The sequence below is a fragment of the Drosophila eugracilis genome, unplaced genomic scaffold (assembly GCF_018153835.1).
Source record: "Drosophila eugracilis isolate 14026-0451.02 unplaced genomic scaffold, ASM1815383v1 contig_1104, whole genome shotgun sequence".
NCBI classification, from domain to species: domain Eukaryota; kingdom Metazoa; phylum Arthropoda; class Insecta; order Diptera; family Drosophilidae; genus Drosophila; species Drosophila eugracilis.
Genome location: NW_024571881.1, coordinates 68668 through 90315, shown reverse-complemented (window position 1 = coordinate 90315; position 21648 = coordinate 68668). Strand labels below are relative to the sequence as shown.

The window sequence follows — 21648 nt, the reverse complement described above, 5'->3', positions numbered from 1 at the left end:
TTATGCTGAGTATGGAAACTAATAAACAAAACTAAAGAAAATTTGTTATTAATTTTGTATTAATTGATTGCTTTAATGCAAAATATCTTTTATGTGCTTACTCAGAGATAAAAGCTTAAAACCGTTTCATTAACTTCTTCATGATTATTCAAAGAACTTCGACCAATCTACGTAGGCTATGTAGAATCTTCAAGAAGGCTCTGATCCATCCGTCATCTGACTTCCAATTCCATATGCTACCTGGCCCCATGCCGGCTCCAATAGCTTTAGTATCCGTTAACGTGTCGTAGAGTAAACAACTCAGGAAAAAAATTTTCGTAAAAAATTGCCTGTTGTTACACTAGTTTAGTTTTTGATTTTTTTTTTTTTAAATTTCCAATTTTTTGGAAACAAAATTTTACGGACATAAATTCCCAGTTTTTTCGGAAAATTTTTTTAAGGGGGTACTATAATCTAAACTACTGGGGAAATGTTCGGTAAAACGCGTCAGTTGCTATTCCGGGTCTGCAGCCGGTCGCCCCTGTGTCGCCAATATGCTCGAAATTCATAAAGGATCCCCACGTCTCGCAGGGCCATCAACCAGATGCTGTTACTCCAGCAGATGGACATCTGTGCGGATCAGCCGTCGCGAGCTTTGGTCATAGGCGTTTATGCGGATGAAGAGGACAAGAACGATGCCGGTATCCTGACTCCCGCCGGTTGGCGGTATAATCTTCAGAAAACGAATGGGCGTCTGATAGAGGTTCTCCGTATGTCGGGACCTATGCCCAGGAGAGGTGAGGCCCGTCTGCTGTTCGCCGTAGAGCCGGAACGCATACCTTACTATTCTGTGGTGGCCGTCGTTGGTCTGGGCAAGGAGTGTCTAGGTTACAATCCCTACGAAGTTTTGGATGAGCAGAAGGAAGCAATCCGACGGTCAGTGGCCGCTGCCTGTCGTATTCTTGCAGAACTGGATACGGACCGAATTGAAGTGGAGAATTGTGGACATGCTGAATCTGCTGCCGAAGGAGCTGCCCTTGGCATTTGGTTGTACCAGGAACTGCGCGATCCCAAAACCCGAATCTTCGTTCCGGCCATCGATTTGTACGCCACCAAGGACGAGATCTGCGATATTGAAGGATGGCGTATTGGATTGCAAAAAGGCTGCCGCTCAGAACTTGACGCGCCAGCTGCAAGAGATGCCCTCCAACTTGCTGACTCCTACTGCCTTTGCCCAGGGAACGTCGTCGAAGTGCTCTGTAAATCTGGTGTGAACGTCGAGGTCAAGGTCGAGGGGTTGGGCTGAAAGCCAGTCTATGCACGCCTTTCTAGCCGTTGGAAAAGCCTCTTGCGAACCACCAATTTTCCTGGAGCTCAGTTACTACGGCACCTGTGCGAAGAGCGACCCATCGTACTGGTTGGCCAGGGAATTACGACGCTGGTGGTCTGTGCTTAAAGAAAAAGCAAGAGCTCTTCCACATGCGTGGTGATATGACTGGAGCTGCTGTGGTGGTGGCCACCTGTCGGGCGGTAGCTGGACTTCGATTACCAGTAAGATACTTACAGTTAGCTTAGAACTATTAGTAATCTGAATTCTTAGGTCAACATTCGCGGTTTGATTCCCTTGTGCGAAAATGTAGTCGGTTGCAACTCCTTCCGACCAGGTGATATGGTGAAATCCATGAACGGCAAGACCATTGAGGGTTCAGTGCACAGATCACGAAGATGTGCTGGTTTTGGCTGATGCGCTGCTGTATGCCCAAAACTTTGCCCCAAGTGCATCATTGACATTGGCACCTGCTCGGGATATATGCGTCAGTCCCTAGATGAGGCTGCCTGTGGTGTGTTCACAAACTCCGAAATCTTGGCAACAGATCAAAACGCCAGTATGCACACGGGAGATCGCGTGTGGCGCTTCCCCCTGTGGAACTACTACAGCAAGGCGGTGCGTGCTGGAGGACGAAGTGATGTCCAGAACTACGGCATTGGCCGTGGTGGACGTCCCTGCAAGGCTGCCGCCTTCCTCCGAGAATTCGTGCCATGCGGTCAATGGATGCATATTGTAAGTTTGATCTTTAAATAATGCAGGGCCTATTATCGATCTTCGTTTTATACTTCCAGGATGCCACCAATGTAATGGTCACTAACGGAATTGATTTTGAGTATCTGCGTCGTGGAATGGCTGGCCGACCAACCCGAACCCTCATCGAATTCATTGCCCAAACAATCTGCAAGGACACCCGCTCCCAAGATGGGAAAATAAAAAATACGAGCGAGGGAATAGTAATAGACTGAATATACATCGCTATACCATGTCCACATTTTGGTGAAAGTTTGTGGATGAGTCCCTAAACGAAATGGTTCCCGGGCCAAAAAATGTTTGTTCGTTTTAAGTCAACATAAAAATATTTATTTCGAATTGAATTAAACATGTTAATTTACCAGCAAAAATCGTATTCATTTTATTAATGTTCATATTTCACATCCGTTCAAATGATAAAATATAAATACAAGGGTGAAAGGTAAATAAATTTCCTTGCTTTGTAGACAGGACTTATGACCTGACATCTTGGATTAAGCATGAAGATTCTAAGATTCGGCATGGCTAGGCCCACAAACCGCTGTAACGTTGAAAGATTTGTATTATTTTGTTTTGGACTTTGATGCTGTTTTCTTTATTATCCTTTAAAAGCTATCAGTTAACAAAATTCCAATTCGAAACGCATAATAATTCCTCACATAGACAGTAACGTCGCTGTCGATCAATAAACACCTAGGTATCCCCAACAGATATTTTTCATATCTTAAAAAGTTCTAAAGGATGCTTCTTGTAAAATTTCATCACAAAAAAATATCTAACTTACATTTATTCTTCTCTCTTCTTCTTCTCTTTCTCTCTTTCTTCTTTCTCTTCTTTCTTCTTCTTTTCTTCTTCTTCTCTCTTCTTTCTTCTTCTTTTTCTTCTTCTTCTTCTTCTTTCTTCTTCTTTCTTTCTTTCTTTCTCTTCTCTTTCTTTTCAGATATCTGATCTCCAGTACACCAAAGAGAGATTAATTAGTAAAACATCCATAGACCTGAGCAACTCCTGAGATGTGTTGGTTATTGATATAACTAAATTTGTTATTCCTATTAAGTTGTCATCGAGCTGAGTAGAATCCTGGTCTTATTTTTATTCATGATTTAGTTGAACACGTACACATTTGAAATATCTCAGCAGTAAATTTGAATAAGAATATTTAAAAAAATAGAAAACTAAAGCAATAATAGAATCCCCAGAAATATTCAAAGTTTCTGAATAATCACAAATACTTTGCTTTTCAAGAAAGCAATTTCACAAGGAATTTTATGAATATACAACGGATCCACCCATGAAGGCCCCCATGACTGAATCAGATGTTGTAACGCAGATGGATCGTGATCCATTGTCGTGGCTGGACTGAGCGACAGCCAGAGAAGGAGGACAGATGCGCTTAGTGGCATTGACGCCCACCGCTGGGTGGAGATCCAGAAAGACAGTGGTTGTTGTTGGCACAAGAATGGTCCGACCAACGTCAGGTGGAGAGAGATCCACTCTGTTCTGTGGAGCTGAGCAAACTTCAATATCATACAGTTAATAGAATAGCAGTGCCTACGACAGCTTAAACCCAAGAAATCTAATAACAGAAAGAGTTTTCATCTATACACAGGCTGATGCCAGGTAGCTCGGAGCTGGAACTGATCAAACAGGTGAGAATCAGACACTTTGAGTCTGCTGCAGAGGAGCTGTCTGGGGGAGGTGGACCCAACAGGAGCCAGGGAATCCCGGCATGACCTTCTCAGTGCCCATTGATTTACACCACATGAACTGCGATATAGAAGATTAGCAGACTGGTTCTGTATATTGCCGCTCAGAACTGACGCGTCACAGAGTGCTCCAACTTGCTGACCCACTGCCTTTGGGCCCAGAATGTTTATAGCGTTATATAACTGATGAATCGGAAGCGCGCCGAGAATAAATGAGCTTGTTGATATTGCTTTTCATAGAAAAATTCGAATCCACCCAATCTTTCGAATCAGCCAACATGGAACCAGCCGAAGATGTCCAACTGTTCTTGTGTTGATAGGAGTGACCATGATGGTGTGGTCAAAGAAGACAAACAAAGTTCGGCTACGTGGGGACACGCACCTGATATTAGTGGTAATACCGGTAGGCAGTATATTATCCAGGTTGTTGAACAGAATGGTACTGAAAGCAGAAGTTGCTATCATGATCTATTCACTTAGGTCAACATCCTGTTCAATCCGCATATGAGAACGTTATTGATGCAACCTTCTTTCCGTCCGAGGCAGTAAATCAAGAACGGTAGACCGATTTGAGGTTCAGTGCAGATCATGAGGATGTTCTGTTCTAACATAATCACTTTATTGGCAGAACTGAACAAAATATCATTGATATTGAAGAACCGGTTCAGTTTAGAGGGCGTGCCAAGTTCTAGATGAAGTGGCCGTGGTAGTTCATCAACTGAACTGAAAATTGACTTCAATATCAGCCAGCATGTACACAGGATCGTGTGTGGAGGCTTCCCGTTGGAACTACTGGTGGCAGGTCCGAGCGAGGATGAAGTGGAGGTTGGAACCACGTGGCATTGGGGTCAGTGGTGATTGTCCTCAGGCGCAGCCACTCCTGGTGTGAGTGTCTGTACCCAGGTCAGGTGGATGGACAAGTCTGGGCCATTTAAAACCTGATCCTTTTTTAAATGGTTCTTCAGATACTATGGACCTGTCTGGGGGCGATGAGTTTGAATATCTGCATGAGGGTGCCTGACACATTACAGAGTTTATTGCACAACTGATATGTAAAGATATCACTTCAAGCTAACAAGGCAAGTGAGGACTTCAACTTGTGTGCTTTAATTTTATCAGACGATATACTACGAAACGCTGTTGAATTAACCCAGACTATTTTAAATGTTGATGTTTATCGTTTAATTGAAGAAAGTTAAATTATTTTATTATAGACTGATATACAAACAGAGTAGTTATAAGGTATAACGATACGTATTCACGGTTGATCAGTGCAAGGCTGAGATTTGTTTACCAGAGGAAGATATTTGTCTTTACGTTGATAATAATCAAGGCCAAAGATTTGGTATTTGATAGACTTGGAACTGGTCTATAAGGCTAAGAACCAAAGGAGTAATCACAAACATTAATATCAATAGTGATGGTTCTTGTAGGTTTTGATATCTCTGATATGAAAGTTTTCCAAAATTACTTCTTGATTCTAAAAAATTCTCAAATTAGTCATAGCTTTCAGTAAACCTTGTTTGTTATATACATTTCATGGAACAGTATATTTTTAGGTAAACCAAAGCGCTGTTCATCTGCAAATACGGAATCCCAAATGCGAAGCACATCTGGTAAATTCTTGCGAAAGGAGCAGTGTAAGCCAATTCGAAGAGAAATAGGATGTACCCCGACGCTTAAGCAGCTATAAATGTTTAGGTCTTTGATTTAGCATATTCGATAGCTTGGCCATCATGAATTTGACACCGCCTTCCTGCGTCGTCCAGGGTTTTGATAAAGAAGTCGTATCTCGCTCATCAGGGCGAAACAGAAACAATCAGCCTCGGCATGGGTGCGCGATAATGTAAGATCAGGACTGAAAGAAGCCATAAAATAGATAGTCCGCCAATCCCGTTCATTTTGATATCCCCGGTCGGGATCAGCTAGCAGATAACAAACATATGTACAACCTCCCAGTGTGCCTTTGGCCCTCCGCTGCATAGTTCACAGAGCGTTTAGTGATTAGATTTATTCAGTGGAACAGAACTAGTTATTAGATTTGAACATTTGAAAGGAGTTCACTTACTTACAAGAATCAGTGTGCTGTAAACAACACATTCAGTTGCTTATTTGTTTAGAACTGATGGCAAACCCACCTGGTCATGCCTAGGCCCTTGCGTTCCACACATTCACAGAGAACTATACACAGCAGGTACCAACATAGTTCTGCGTCCAATCTCTCTTTACTGTAGAACTATACAATTTCAGGATAGCCCAGGGCTGGGTTGTGCGATACATCTGGGGCAAAGGCGCCGAACATCTTTGTCGATCTTGTATAAGAACCTGTTATCGCTGCGAAAACGTATTCCAGCACCTTAACCTCGCTTATGGAGGATCTTGCAAGCCAACGCCTCTGAATGACTTTGTCCCTGACTTCCCCTTTCTCCACTCGCCTCCATGAGTGTCCTGGGGGTAGCCACCAACTTTCATGATTGTTTGTACAGCGCCCGTTTCAGCCAGGCGTCAGTCCAACTGCTGCTGCTTGGGACCAATACCCTGCATAGTCGCATGAGGCTCGAAAACTGTGTACATCAGAACACCTGTGATTGTTGAGTTTAGTGTTTGATCTATTCAACGTAGTTATTGATTTACCATTGAATGTAAGTTTCGAGTTACTTGTGTCAATCAAGATTCCAGAGCGCCAAAGATCCCTCAAATTGACCTGTAATTTGGTGAGAAAGTCATTGTTTATGTACCAGCTTGATTTAATAATATGAGAGACAGATCTCAAAGCCTTGAAATGACAAGACATGTCGTAAGCTTTCGAAGGTAGTTTGAGTCCATCTAGTACCTATATGGATTCAATTCATATTTATCTTGTAAAATAATGGTGAAACTTGGAGATAAAAACACAACAAATCGCTGGACAGTGCCACCAGACGTAAAAATCGACATACAATAATGATAGCTAAGACCATCGGTGTTGCTGAGTAAGGCGCTAAATTCGCAGACAGGTAGTTCTGTTTTTGTAAAACACAGCTATAAGGCGAAGAAAAGTATTGTACTAATTGTTTTATGCTTATATTTGAGACCTAATATAAAGCACCATAAATTTAATTTCAATTCTAAAAAATCAAGAAAAGACATTCTTGCCACATACTATGAGAGCAGATCGTGTGTTTAAACAAAGTTCAATGCAGCCCATTCTACAAAAGGTGTATATGGTTTACCAAAATTCTAATCTGATTTCGTTTCAACCAGTAAACTAATCGATGTTATCCACTAAAATATAATAAAATAAACATTCAATAATATTTCACTTTATCACCTGTCTGAGTGATTTATTCGGCTTGCGCTCGTTCCCAGGTAGATCTTCATGTATGCTTTTATTTGGTTTTTCAATTGGTCAGAGTGCACACGTAGTCGTGAGTAGACGCGTTTGAATTGTAATGAAGTATATTTCGAAAATGGGTGAGCATTTGTTTACGCGGCCGCCACAGCAATGACGACCAGTAGATCATCGGCGTCCGTACTATTCGCGATCTGGTTTTCTGGCAGCGCCCGGTTGTATGAATTGCCATCATCGTACTGCCCATAGTCAACACCTGTCAATGTACCGTTATCGCCACCTTTGTCGAATGGCGCAGCAGTGGCGTTAAAGAAATCATGGTCTGTTTTATTGAAGACGAACCGAATGGGGTGAAACCAGAACCAAAAAAGCGAAAACCAACCCCTTTAACTGCCCGGCTTGTCAATCATCGCGCGGGTCGTATATAAAATTCCAATTCACACCAGGCTGTCCTTAAAATCAGTTCAATAAATATTTTGCCATTGGTTTACTAAATTTGTCGCTTCAAATCTAATTAATTCATCATTGCACTTGGCCAAGCAATGGCCCACAAAGATGGATGCATCCATATTTCCATTGCCATTGATATTTATACCATTTACATCCATTGGCTAAAGATTTCTAAAATGATTTACAACTCTGTATAGCTAATCTAGACCAAAAGTCACATAGAAATCATTAATATAAATTCCAACTGAAAACGAAATGAAAACAATCAATCCGCAAATAGTAAAAACATTTCAAGAACCAGCCAAAGTACAAACCAGAATGGCAAAATGAAAAATTGTACAAACCATATATATCGTATATATATCGCGAGCAAGGAAAGGTGAAAAGATTTTTCCACAAAAGTAAATTTATTGCCAAAACGAGGATTAGAATAGATGAAACAATAACGTCCTTCAACTGTTGACCCATGCACATTGCTTACATTGCTTTATATCAAGTCACGTTGAACGTGTATAATGATTCAATCAAAATTCAATACGATTATTTGTTTAAATTGGGCAAGAGTTGCAAATACGTTTATTTGGCGAAAATTTCGCTCAGTAAATAAATTAAATTACACTCTCTCGGATTGCCTAATGTTGGGCAGCAAGTCTAAAAACATCAATAGCAGCTGAAATGTCAAGAAAAACAGATGCCCAGATACTTGATTTTCTTAGCATCAGGGATGCTCATCAAAACATTCGGCCTAGATGATGACATGTGGCATTCATTTCTAGGTCAGCCTGCAACTGGATCAAGTGCTGTCCTAAATGTAATAACAAATGCAGAATGCCATACAAATGTAGGGGCACACAAATGGGAATAATGGGAACAAAGAGTGGAAACTTGACTGCAAGGTGGTTTGATACCTATGTGTGGAATGAGAAAATGAAAAAGTTGAAGTATTGAGTTTCCAGCTCATATTTGTGTGTATTAATTCTAGTACCTCCTTTAATATTACTCATTTTAATGGAAATCAAAGAATATTCAGTTGATCTTTTTAGGTAGCGTATATTTTCCGCAAGTGTAATTTGATATCAAAGATTCATTGGTATACGTCTTGTTGCACCCGTGGAACATAAACCCGAGGGGAAAAGACATGCATATCCTGATATTCTAACCAGATAGTTTCCTCGGAGAAATTCGAGAACTCTTCATGGAAAACCCATTCGCGATTAGATCGCTAATCGAATTCATGTTTCAAGATGTATTGCCTTATGGATACAAGTTGGGGTATATATATGGTGTATGTACATTTGTGGTAGTAATCGTGGTATTCAAGATTCTCGGCTGTTTACGTAAAAAGAAATACGAATTGTATTTAAAATTAGTACCTGATAGCCGGTGATCGAACAAAACGCTAACGGTTGTACTTTACGCCTGCGCTCGCAGGCCAACATAAATAAACAATAAAGCTAAGTTTTCGGGATAGATCCGCCAATCGATTGGATGAGCTAGCGATAGAAGATCCTGACTATCAACATCAACACGATGAGCCCAAGCCGTAAGGCCGAGTTCGCGGTGCAGTTGCTGCGCGATGGTCAGGCACGCCCTGGGTAATTCCGTTTGCGGGCGGCAATGATCTGATACGCCGCTAATAATCTAGGGTAAATACAGCATGTAAACCAGAGATTATCGTTTTGAGTCGCTTGTATCCATTCATCAAAATGATAACATTCGAAATGGTAGAAGAAAAGCGACGGCCTTGTGCCCTCGCTCCGCTTTTTGTCTCTTCAGCGCCCAAATAAACAACAACAAATCAAAATAGCGCGAAACGGGCACAGCAACACAAACGCCGCAGCGTTTGCCAAACAAGACGCCAGTAAAACTAATTGAGGCGCGCAACAAAATAGCCGAAATAAATTTTCCCCACTTTCCCGCTGCCTTCTTTTCCCCACCGTAACAAACAGCCGAGGTGGCGACCATGAATTCTGTCCGCTGCATCTATTTAGGTAATCATATATCTATGTCGATATTTCCAGCTAGCATTTGGGCCCTATTGTGTATATATGAAATGACTCCAACACCCTTTCTGTCCACTACCCTTGTTTGTTGTAGGTGCAAGTGCGGCAGCCCCATCGCATTGGGGGAACCGCTGCGCGGCGATATCATCCTAAAGATCGCGAGTACTGATGCACGATCTCTACGCGGATGGCTATAGCTCCAGTGCTGGTACCGAGATCCATTGGTGTACAGGTGAGTAGGGAACCGTTCTAAGAGGAAAGAAAATCAAAGATCATTTCGTATGTTTCCCTTCATTCAGTATATGTTTAAAGGGAAATAAAGATTTGTAAAATTAAATAAAATGAAAATAACATTCACAAATTCCAGGGACAAAATCGCCTACACCACAGGGCGGCACCCAAGAGGCAGGATCCGGGATCGCGTAGCAACCCACTTTGCCGCCACCTGGACTGCGCCACGCACCGTGGCCCCTGCCCTTTTTGCCAGAACCGGAGTCACTGAAAGAGCTTCACAGCCGTTGCGGACTTGCCACAGACCGTGTTTCCCAGTTGAATTTTCCAGGAAGCAGAAGTACCTTCTGTCTGTATTCCTCGCCAAGCCAACAAGGATCATCAACAGGAGTCGATGAGGAACAGGCTGTTATTGTAAATCAGGTGAGTTCATGTTCTGACAAATTATTTAGGAAAAAGAACTTTACAAGCAAAATCTTCAACTTTCCAAAGAAAAAACTAAAGTTTATAACAATGATTGTTGGTGTAAGGTTAATTTAAATTAATAAATAAATAAAAAGGAAATATACTTTATTCATGAGTATAAAATGATGTTTCTTAAAAATATTTTAAATGTCTTGATGAAAAGCCCTGAGTTATGTGTTGTATAATTTTTCTTTGATAAAATAAATGTAAAATGTGTAAAATTTATGGAGGACTATAATATGGACATATCAGAACAGGACTGAATTAAAAGCACATTACATCAAAAGACATTTAAACAAAGTGCTGGTGTGTTTTATAACATTCTCGTAATGTAAACATTGAATATATTTATAAACTACATTGTAAAATGTAGAAAAACTATATTTTTTAATGTAATTGAATACTGAAACGCTGACACTGGGCACAGCCCAATCTTGGTGGTCAAGGTTCCGGTCGCTTACATCCGGCTAAAGAGGACCAGATCGAGAATGTATGCCAACAGGAAAAAGGCCCAGACGTGTGTGAGGTGGAAATTAAGAAAGTCAAACAAAACAAGTCAGGAAGTTAACAGAGAGCTTCTGCCCGCCCACCCCTTGAAAAGAAACACTCAGAAAACTCGGAAAAATGCCAAGAGGCAAAGACGCAATAAACAAGAGTATATTTCGAAACCATTTTGGGTGAGTAGAGGCAAGGAGATGATTTGACCACTGTCCGTCCAACTTGCGGGATGCCATGAAAGAATGCCAATGGAACACCACCTCCATATGTCCTATTACCCGCAGATGATTTGCCATTGCTGTCGAACTCAAGACACGTTATCGTAGTTTTGTATGATAATGCACCAAAATAAAAATCAAGGTGCCTTACCTATATGTTTTGATATTTGATGATTTGTCATTGTACCAGAAGTGTGAAAAAGGTGTCGACAAAAAAGTTTCGGAAAGATGGACCCTTCTTGATGGAAAGTTGGTCTATTCTTATCCTTACCTCCTAAGGGGTTATTGTACTTTTATTCAACTAATTTATGGTAGTTAATATGTACCTTGAATGCGTTCTATTTGTGTTCTTAATTTCTCTTTGTTAGAAGCCCCAGCTGCCCCAAAAAAACCATCAGCTGGATTATTTATTGATCAGGTTTTATTTTAAACAAATGAGGGTGCACAAAAAAACTGAAATCGATTAATTTCAAATTTGGAAATCAAAAGAAAAATAAGTTTAAGTTATTTAGTTTAAGCTTAAAATGTAGTTCGGCTTTGAGTAATGTATTTTTGTCATTATCTTGCGAATATAAAAAGGCACATTTGCATTTCACACCTTTCCTCCAAGTGTATAAAAAATCCCCGAAAAATGATTCCTATGGTCGGATAGAACTGCAACCTTCACAGTGGAAAACAGAACATAATTCCATGTGAGTTATGCGTTCCTTGTATCTTCCATCGAACGAAAACTTTTCCAACAGCCTTTCGAGGCTAATTACACCTGCTCGTGTGTGTTTTCGGGCCCTGTCCACTAGATCAAATGATATGCTCAATGACCTGTTCCAATGAATTCCTTATGACAGCCACTAAAAATACAGAATGCCAATTCCAATACTGATGAGATTTATGTATCTTGGTTTGGGTCTGTGGAACTGTGAGAATCGGTTGACAAATCTGCAGGATCCATCAGCCAATTGGCAAAGCTCGAGCTCAGTGTCAGTGAAATCAGCGAGAACAAATCAATAATATAGCTGCAAATCTGAAGTATTTCTGTATTTTTTGGGACTTAGGATTTCAGGCAAATGTTTCTGCATTAGAACCGAAACAATAACACTCAGAGTCCGATAAATATTTCAGTGCCTAATTTTCAGAAATGAGAAAAAAAAAAATGTTATGAAATTGTTCCACAAAAGCAGCAATTAAAACATATACGCGAGATGTTATATGTAATAATTCACGACTGGGGCGGCAGGACCAAACAACAACATCCGTTGGTGGGGTACTGTGGGGTGGTGGAAGGCGTGGTTAGCAGAACCAAAGCAAAAAAAAGCAAAATATAGATCACACCAAAGTCCAAGTTTATACGATGGGATTGGTGTGTCGCCTGAGTTTACGCTCGGTGAACAAGCTATTTGCACAAAACATATTTTGTATATTTAAGAAACCCCTCGATTTCTCTTTCTCTCTGAAATACATAAGATTTCGTATGGGATGGGTGTGGGTGCGTGGTAACCGGCCTCTGACCGTCAGCACTCACTTTTCTATATGGCTCACACAGACAGACACTCTCCAACCAGAGTTGGCTATATAGACATATTGGAATTCCTGGGTGATCGAATAGCAATAATTCAGCATTTGAAAATTTTCAAATCAGTTGCGTTCGGAATATTGAAAAATAAACAACAATAAGACTCGAGCTCGAGCATCCTTTTGTAGTGAATCCTCGTGGAAACGATCTCCGATCTCACCAGCACCAGCCGTTGATTTAAACGTGCGAAAAAGCAAGTTACCAATCAAAATAACCATTACTAGTTAAAACGATAACAAAATAATAATCGACAAAAATCAAGTATCTAAACTGACGATCTTGCATTACATTGTACTTGGCTATAATATTTTCGTTTCTATTTTGTTCGAATTCGAAGGAGTTTAAATTAAAAACCCAAAACACACATTACAAAAATGGAGTACGTTCAGTTCAAAAACGGATCCCCAGTCTACTACAAGAAGCAGACCTCAATGAATGCATTCAATACCAAGTAAGCAGACTAGTGACAAACTAACTGAGATTTAAAAATAAATAAACAAGTGGGGAAAAATATTATTTGGATAATACCGTAAGAACAAAAGAAGTGTGTGTGCTCAAAGAGTATATTTTTATTAAATTTTATTATCATAAAGGAAGGAGGCAAGCATATAAGCATATAAAAAGAATATTTTTCGAGATAAATCCACTAATTTCTGGATGACAAAATATTTAAAACCGCATATATTCTTCGAAACGAAGCACATTTCATGCTGTGGCTTGATTAATTTTTCCCTAACTTATAAACAAAGATTTCTAGACATGTTCCAACTGCCTGACAGACATCTAAGTACAAATCCAGATGAAACATTTCACCTTTACCGTCAAACATTTGCTCTTGGAATTCAAGTTCAAATACAAATGCCAAACTGCCCAACCAACGTGTACGTTTTTCGAGATTTTCGTTTTACTTTTTCCCTCAGAAATATATAATTAAGACATTAGAATATAGAACGGCATATAGCAGAGCTTTAGGTATATTCGTGCATATATCTGGCTGGCGATTCTCTCCGCCACTTTGCATTTCCGATTATATTCAAACATTTGTTCCGCTTTCCGTCAATACGCGTCGAAAGGCAACCAGAGTTTTTGAAACATATTTTTCATTGCGCTCTTTGCCGTGCTGTGCTCAATGTAATTTATACCATCCAATGGGGGATATTTTTAGAGCAGAGAGCGCAGGAAAAACAACAATAAGCCAGCAAATAAACAAACAAATGATTATAAAAGAAATTAATTTCATGTCGAGATGGCCAACAAAGCCACACGTATTCAGAATCATTGGTGTTAATTTGACTCGTACGATCTGAAAACCCCTCGAAAAACAATGGCAGACTTTCCTACGATTTTCCCCAACTTTTGGCACCACCAAGATCAAAACTTGTGGCGCAGCGAAAGTGGAAATTGTTTTCACTTTGTGGATTTGTATATTGCAGAACTATTTAGTTTATTCTTAAATGCTTAGGGCTAACAGGAAACGAATTGTCTAGCGCTTATTGGTCAACGGATCGGATTAGAAATAGTTTATGGGGGCAACATTTACTTAAATTTACGACAAACATAAAATCTCAAAAATTCGATTCAATTAATAGTCAAAAAGCAAAATGTCGAAAGTGACCCTCAAATGATATTTCAAAATATTTCAGTGCTTGCGCCAGCCACGTATTTTAAATATAGCTTCAAAACGTATTCTTATACATATATGTTCGTCCCCAAGGTGAATGAAAATGAGAGAAATGCGCAATTAACCAGCAGATTGTCTGGCACACTAATTTCCTATAGGTAATCGTCCAAATCAACACTTGTTCAGGCAGGAGGTATCGCTGAGGATCGAGGCAATCAACTGCTTGTCGCTGAGTGCAGCATGCACCTCCTCCTCGTCCCATTGCAGCAGGACCTTGTGTAGGCGCGGCTCCTTCTTTCGCATGATGCGAAGGATGCCCCGAGTTTCCACCAGGTCCACAGTGCCTGTGAATTCGGCTTGGTCCAGAGCCAGTATATTCCGTTTGGCGCACACTCGTCTGTAGACTTCGTGTAGGCGACCCATACTGATATCCTTGTTGCGCTCGTTGCGCAGCATCATTACCAGGGTGCACAGCATTAGCTTTTGCTGTAGGGGAAAGAACCCCTCGATGTCCCTCCCTCCAGATTTTGCGAGGCTCCGTAGACTTTGTTTAGCACAGCAGCCACTTGGGTAACCTGCACAGGTTTCAGAGTATCTGAAATAGAGAAGAAAAATTATTTTTTATTATATTTCCTTATAATTGGATTTCAAAATAAACATACCTTGTTTTTCTTTGGCCTCCACGGCGTCCTTGCCCTCCAGCTGCAGGGCCTTCATATTGAATTCTTTCTCACCATCTCGCTTTTGTTGCTCCGCAATCTCAACGACACGTCTTCCAATGTCTAACGCCCTTCTCCACATCACCGCTGATCGCACTCACCTTGGCAGCCAGCAATTGAAGGGTCACGGGCGGAAAGACGTCCAGCACCTCCGCTTCGGCCAGGCGCGATTTGAAAATCTCTACAATCTGCTGCTTGGAGTAAGGCGGAAAGTGCATTAGCCTGGGTTTAAGCTCGCATCTGGCATTCAAACGCATTAGGGCTCGGTCTGTGAGATCTAAGCTATTGGCAATGCCCACAAGTAGTATCCTGGAGCCAGGAAGAGCAGGCCACTCTCGAAGATTGTATAGCACCTCCTGCCTGCTAGTGCACAGCTGATCAATCTCATCAAGTACCAGCAAGAGCATTCGCTTGGCCGTTCTTAAATGGCGTTGTATAGCCTCTAGATGGTCTCTTTCTGTGCGTCCATTGACTTTAAGCTGGAGTTCGGCACATAGCTTTTTGTAAACTGCTCCAACACTAGCTATACTGGTGCAGTTGATATAGACGCGTTGCAGGCGCTTAGAAGTCGGATCTCTTAGAAGTAGTGATAGGCAGGCAGTCTTTCCCTGTTCCTGGCTGCCCGGAGACATAGAGGCTGGCGGAAGTTTGGCTTTCCAAGTGGCTGCTAAAGAATTCACGGAGTTCTTGCAGCTGCGCCTCTCGACCTGGGAGATTTTGAGTCTCGGCACTGTTAAGCACTCGTCTGGCATTTTGGTATTTGTTACGGGAAGGCGAGGGCAGGTTATCTTGGGGGCTCTCATCTTTGGTCAGTTGTTTCTCCTGCTTAGGTTGGGGTTTCTCATGTTGCTTGATTGCAGGTTTTTCTTGTTGCTTAGTTGGAGGTTTTTCCTGCTCTAATGCAAGAGGATCAACCTCATTATTCTTTGATGGCTTCACCTGCTGCTTTGGACGTGGCTTCTCTTGCTCCTTACATAAGTGCTTTTCCAGCTCTTTGTCAGTCTTGTTATAATCCTCTTCCTCCTGGCGTTCGTCGATGCTGAGCCTGTCCAGAAGCCTCGAAGGACTGATCAGGTGTTGCGGCAAAGGCTGCAATTTTCTCTGCTTAGGCGGGGATACATGAAGCGGGTCCACATCCTGGTCTTCATCCAAAAATATTGCGGTGGCCTCGTAGTTTTCCTGTGTGCGTTTAGCCGTGAAATAGCAGCTGATTGGGCTGTTTTCTTTGTGCTGCGTGGCGTCTTTGGTGCTCCAGTTGAGCGACCTGCACCTGCGAGGTCCTGCGCCTCGAGACCTTGTCCATTTTGTTAAGCACGTTGCGGTTTTCGTTGTTCTCTGACACGGGGCTGGTCTGGTCACAGGTCCCCACCTCCTCCTCGTCGCTGTCAGCGATCACTTTTCGGCTGCCTGCGTTTCCAAACTTCCGATCGACGCGGCGTCTGCGTCGACTGCGGCAATGGAGAGGCTGGGGCCGTTTTGCTAATGCTACTTAAGCGCGTGGACCGACGTACGGCTGCCATTTACGTGATTAATTAAATAATTAAAAGTTAATTTCTACTAATATAAGTTAATAAAGTCACAGCGTGGGTAAGAAAAAACGACCAGCTGGCACAGTTAAAAAAGCGCGCAAAACAATTAGCCATTCGCCTAGAACAACAGCTGATCAAGCCAGGCCTAACCATCTGGCAGCACTGACCCAGATCTGCACATCGTCGATCGTTTATCGATAAGGCGCGCTTAATTACAGAATTTTGAATGACTGTCCGCCTATATTGAATTACTTACATACTCGCTCGTGGACCGCCTGGTAAAAATAAAACGCTTCGAGGCAGATACAAAATATAAAAAGCGCTGGACGTTCGACACGCTTACGTAAGCGCCTAAAAATATTTCCCCTGGCTGTGGGATATTTTTTAAAGTATATAAACGGGCGCACATAAAATGGAATTTAGCTATAGAAAAAATTATGCACACACACTCAAAGGAGAATACCTAGCACAGTGGGCGAAGATCTAAGAAGATTTTGTAGAATCTACAAAAACTCTGGTAATCGTTTGCTGATTTATTTATATTATCATTTGCCACAAACGGCTGGGCTGCCAAAATGTGTGTCCATTTTGGCATTGGCGTAAACAAAGTCGTTAATCTTCACTGATCACGTGTGATGTGGTTCCGTTTTCCAGCCTTACCGAACAACTCCTCTGGTCCTGCCCGGCGCCAAAGTGAAGAAGGATGCGCCCACGACAGAGTCCTACTTGAGGCACTACCCCAACCCGGCTGTGCGCGCCCATCCAGGACACGACTACCATGACAGTATCATGAAGCAGCGCGTGGCCGACACCATGCTGCACAAGGTTGTCGGTTCCGGAGGCCGACACTGGCCGCGTAAAGTAAAGAGGGGAAGTCCCCTTGTTATTGAGCAAAAAAATGTTTTCTACATTTTAAATGGTCATAATATCATTTCGATTTTGTGTATTGTTCAATCATATTTTAATTAAAACAATATTTGTTTACATTTTTCAAAATTTAAGACTTCAAAATTCTCTATACAAAGCCTTTTAATTTAATTTAAAAAGTCGAGGTGATATTGGGTTTTAATTTATAATATGAATTTTCCTTGATCATGATTTAAAACAAGTTCTTTCCTTCGATCCTAGGTCTTCCACAAGCAATTCAACTCGCCCATCGGCCTGTACTCCAACAGCAACATCGAGGACACCATCAGATCAACAGTTCCGTAAGTTGCCACCCAGAAATTTACCATTTGGAAACTCTTATGCTTAGCTCGATACAATGAAAAAAAAAACACTAATATCTGAACTTTGGAAAACGCTTGTCAAATTGAACATATAAAGCCTTTTGGATTTTGCAATTACTGAATAAACCTGCGTAGAATTCTTCGAAATTTTTGATGCAGCTTTTCTTTTTGCCAGAGAGAGAGCCACTCGAAATGCGCCTACTAGCTTGAAACTAATAAAGCGAGTCACGATTACGGTTACGAGTAGCCTAAGGTCCACATAACCCAAAAACAACAAAAATTGGTTCCTGGTTAAGCTGCGGCCATAATCCACTAACCCAAAAAAAGCCACAAAATCAAAGTCGAAACGAAATTTACTAAACCGAAGCACACACGAAATGAGAAACACATTCGAACACATAAACAAAAAACCAGTCCATAGATGTTGTACGTACTTATTGCCTACTGCCGGATCTCTGTTATACATATATAACATATATATATCACACTCTTTATATATACCTATATATATTCTATATATATTGTTGTAGTTTCGCCACAAGCGAAAGCAATCGCTTGAAGGACAGTCCTTTGCATCGTCCTTTGCCAACAAAACTTAACGGGTAAAAGTAAATTCATATCTTGAGCACAGCCTGATTTCGTTCTTTGATTGAATCCTTCTCACTTTGATATGGAAAGCATACGAGCAAGAAGTTCAGATTCAATCTGAACTTGCCTTGAGACAAATTGACTATGAGGAATGTTTACCATGTTTCCCGTGTTTTCCCTGCCTGTCTGTACAGATTAACCCTCGATTATTGTTGTCTCCCGCAACCACAACAACTCTACTATATAGTCTCTTAAATCCAGATATCAATATCTATGTCAGAACAACAGAAACAACATGACACACGTCCAAAACCCAATTGCATGTGCTCTGCTGTCTATAAATATCTATATGTTTCCTTTATCTTATCCTAAACCTTCCTATTGCAACGAAAAGCTCCTTTGATCTGAGTCTGTGATATGGAAATCATTACTGTGTAAATACGTGTATTTCTGGATACTTTATCTTCACCGAAACCCCCAACGAACTTTGTTTGTCTTGAGGCTTCTTGTTTGGGCTATATTGCAATCTGAAAGGTATGGCAAAAGTGATGCAGGTACATCGGGAAGGGGTTTCTTGGTAGGCCAGGTGCTGTGTACTTATAGATTAACCAAATCCAACAAAAGAAAAAACCAAAACGATCCTTAGACTATTACCACCATAGCTCTTAGATCCTGATATATTTAGAACTTAGCTGCACGATTAATGTTAGAATTTTCATCGATCTATCTTTCCTGGAACAAAAACGTAAAATTCTGGAGCAACAAAAGCAAAAAGACCAACTTGCAGAGCAACAACGCCAACAACGCCAACAGCAACTGCAACTACTCTATCAACAAAACAAATGATCAAAGAAATAGTAGTCAAAAACTCTACCCACCCAATTCTACTAGACCAAGAGCCAAAACTCACCCTTCCCAAGACCCTTGCTGAAAGTCCCCTCCCTACCGACCAGTTCCACTAAGACTAATCCGAAACTAAAAGACGTTTGCTGAATTATATTTACGAACTGTTTGAAAGACAGCATTAAAAGTTCCTATTCATGATCCCATCCTATTTAGCAACCCATCCAGTATTAACCATTAAACACTAACTAACAACCCTAATCCCGCCCGATCTCAAGGCTTTAATTCATCCAATGATATATTTTCGAGTATATCGTATAATCTCACATCTTGTTATGCAGTTCTGTTCGATTACTCTTAATAACTAGCTCGTAAGGAATTTGTTAATGAGTTTCCTATTAATCGCAATCCGTTTGAGGAGTGTGCAGTTTCTAAGACAACGAAGCACACCATTGCCCAACAACAACAACAGCAACCAACAAACTACAACTACAACAAAAACAAAATAATTCTAACGTATTTTGTGCACATCCTGTTTTCTCTTTCTATTCTCTCACTACTCTGTCTCACGCTACTCAACCGATGTATAAAAATCAAAAAAAAAAAAAAAAAAAACCAAAACAAACCAAATATATTTAATTTATGAATCTCGATTAACCAACAACAATAAAACGACTTAAAAAATAAATCTATTGAAAATTTGCATAACACCCAACAATAAACAAAATCCAACGAATTATTGACCAAACATAACGGCGCTTTCAACGATCTCAATGCAATCCCCCGAATTACTGAATCTGAATCCGAATCTCAATCACTGACCACTGCCATCGAGCAGCTATAAGAAAACTGTCCAGTACGATCCCAGGAACAGCGATACCTACAGAGCCATTCAAGAGGAGGGCGGCTACAGCAGCTATGGCCAATCCTCGCCACAGGAAGTAACCATTCCTGTGCAGACTAAGGTCTATCAGCCCAATAGATTGGTTCCAGGAAAGGTAAGATCGTGAGCAACCGTTCGATAATCTCAAATCAAGCAAATCTCTCAATCAACTCGAATCAATCAACCGACCAACTCAGTCAAAACTTTATGTGAAGGCGCATCCGACAATATCGCTCGAATTCTCAAAGCTCATCCTGTACAAAGTCTATCTGTCTCTCTCTGTTCCTATATCGCTCGCTGTCTCTCTTTCTGTGTCAATGTAAACGTATAGAGTTGACCCAACAGAATGTTAGTCAACAGTCTCTATGTATCCTTGTCTGGTGGCATGTTAATGCGCTATAACGACGACTAACGGGGCCGAAGTAGTGTTACTAACCAGATTTTTTGGTCGATCACCAGCTGGCATCGAACTACACTAAACATCCATTAACTCCATATCTGTGTATATTTTCCAAATCACAAGCACACATCTTTTTTTGGGCATTCTAACATAGATTAACATCTAACATGAGCTCATAACAGTTAGAGATTGCATTTTAAAAGTTTGTAACCGAAATTGCTGGAATTTGCCAGAGTTATTAAGCAAGTTCTTATCTCTTCATCCCATCCGAATGCTCTTACAGAAACCAGTATCAGCGCCAGTATCCCGGCCGCCGTACAATGTGAGTAGAGCTGTTAGCCTAACATTAACGGAATGTTAAAATAATTGTGTGTTTTTAATTGATAGGTGGTAAACACCCACGACGAGAACATACGCCAGAGCGGCTCTTTCAATCGTCTCATGTACAGCGTTATTGGTGCCACCGAGTACTAGAAACTGCAGCAGCAACATCAGCGACAGCAGCAACATCAACAACAGCAACAGCAACATCTGCTGCCGTTGGCACCGACAGTTGTTTATCTCCTAACATATTTAGCGGATTTTTATGAAATTCTGTTTAACTTACTCAATAAATTATATGAAGAACGACAAGGAATTGTGAACCACTAACACAGCTTTATGATAAATTGGTTTGGTAAACACGATTGGCATCGAAATAAACTTACGATATTGTCTACAATTTAAACACAAATTAACTCTGCCTCTACCTATTTACTGTCTCCGTATGCAATAGAAAATCTATATAAATTAATTAAATAAAAAAGAAAAAGTAAACTAAATTAGCAGCAAATTTGATTTATAGTTATGTTTATGTTATTCTGATTCTTAATTAACCGCCATCAGGTGGGTTAATCTTGAGTGATTCTAGTCATGGAATGTAATAGGTATAAAGAATGTTTTAATTAATAAAAAGTGACTTTGATTGGATAAAAGAAGTGAGATTGGATTCTTATTAATTGAAATATTATGACACCTGCTTATACATATATATACTGTAAGTGTGATATAATTATGATCGGAGATTTCAACATGCCGGCAATAATTTGAATATGACGAGCTCTTTTGTCTGCCAGCCTTCTTTTTAACATAAGTAGTGCCCCAGCCCAGCCCAGTTCAGAGCAGCCAGAGCAGCCAGAGAAACCCAACCCAAAAACTAAGCCAAAAGAGTAGCCGAAAATCTTTGCATAACATGACGCTGCAAATCTGCACTTATTCCATCAATCATTCCGGCAATTAAACGTATTTATATTGAAACTATATGCACAC

At 40.8% G+C, this 21648-nt stretch overlaps 3 pseudogenes; 2 read left to right on the top strand and 1 right to left on the bottom strand.

Annotated features, from left to right (window-relative positions):
- The first annotated feature begins 469 nt into the window (after positions 1-469).
- Positions 470-2274, top strand: LOC121530574 (annotated as a pseudogene).
- Positions 2275-12902: 10628 nt separating this feature from the next.
- Positions 12903-21317, top strand: LOC121530564 (annotated as a pseudogene).
- LOC121530563 lies at positions 13948-16520 on the bottom strand (annotated as a pseudogene).
- Positions 21318-21648: the final 331 nt, after the last annotated feature.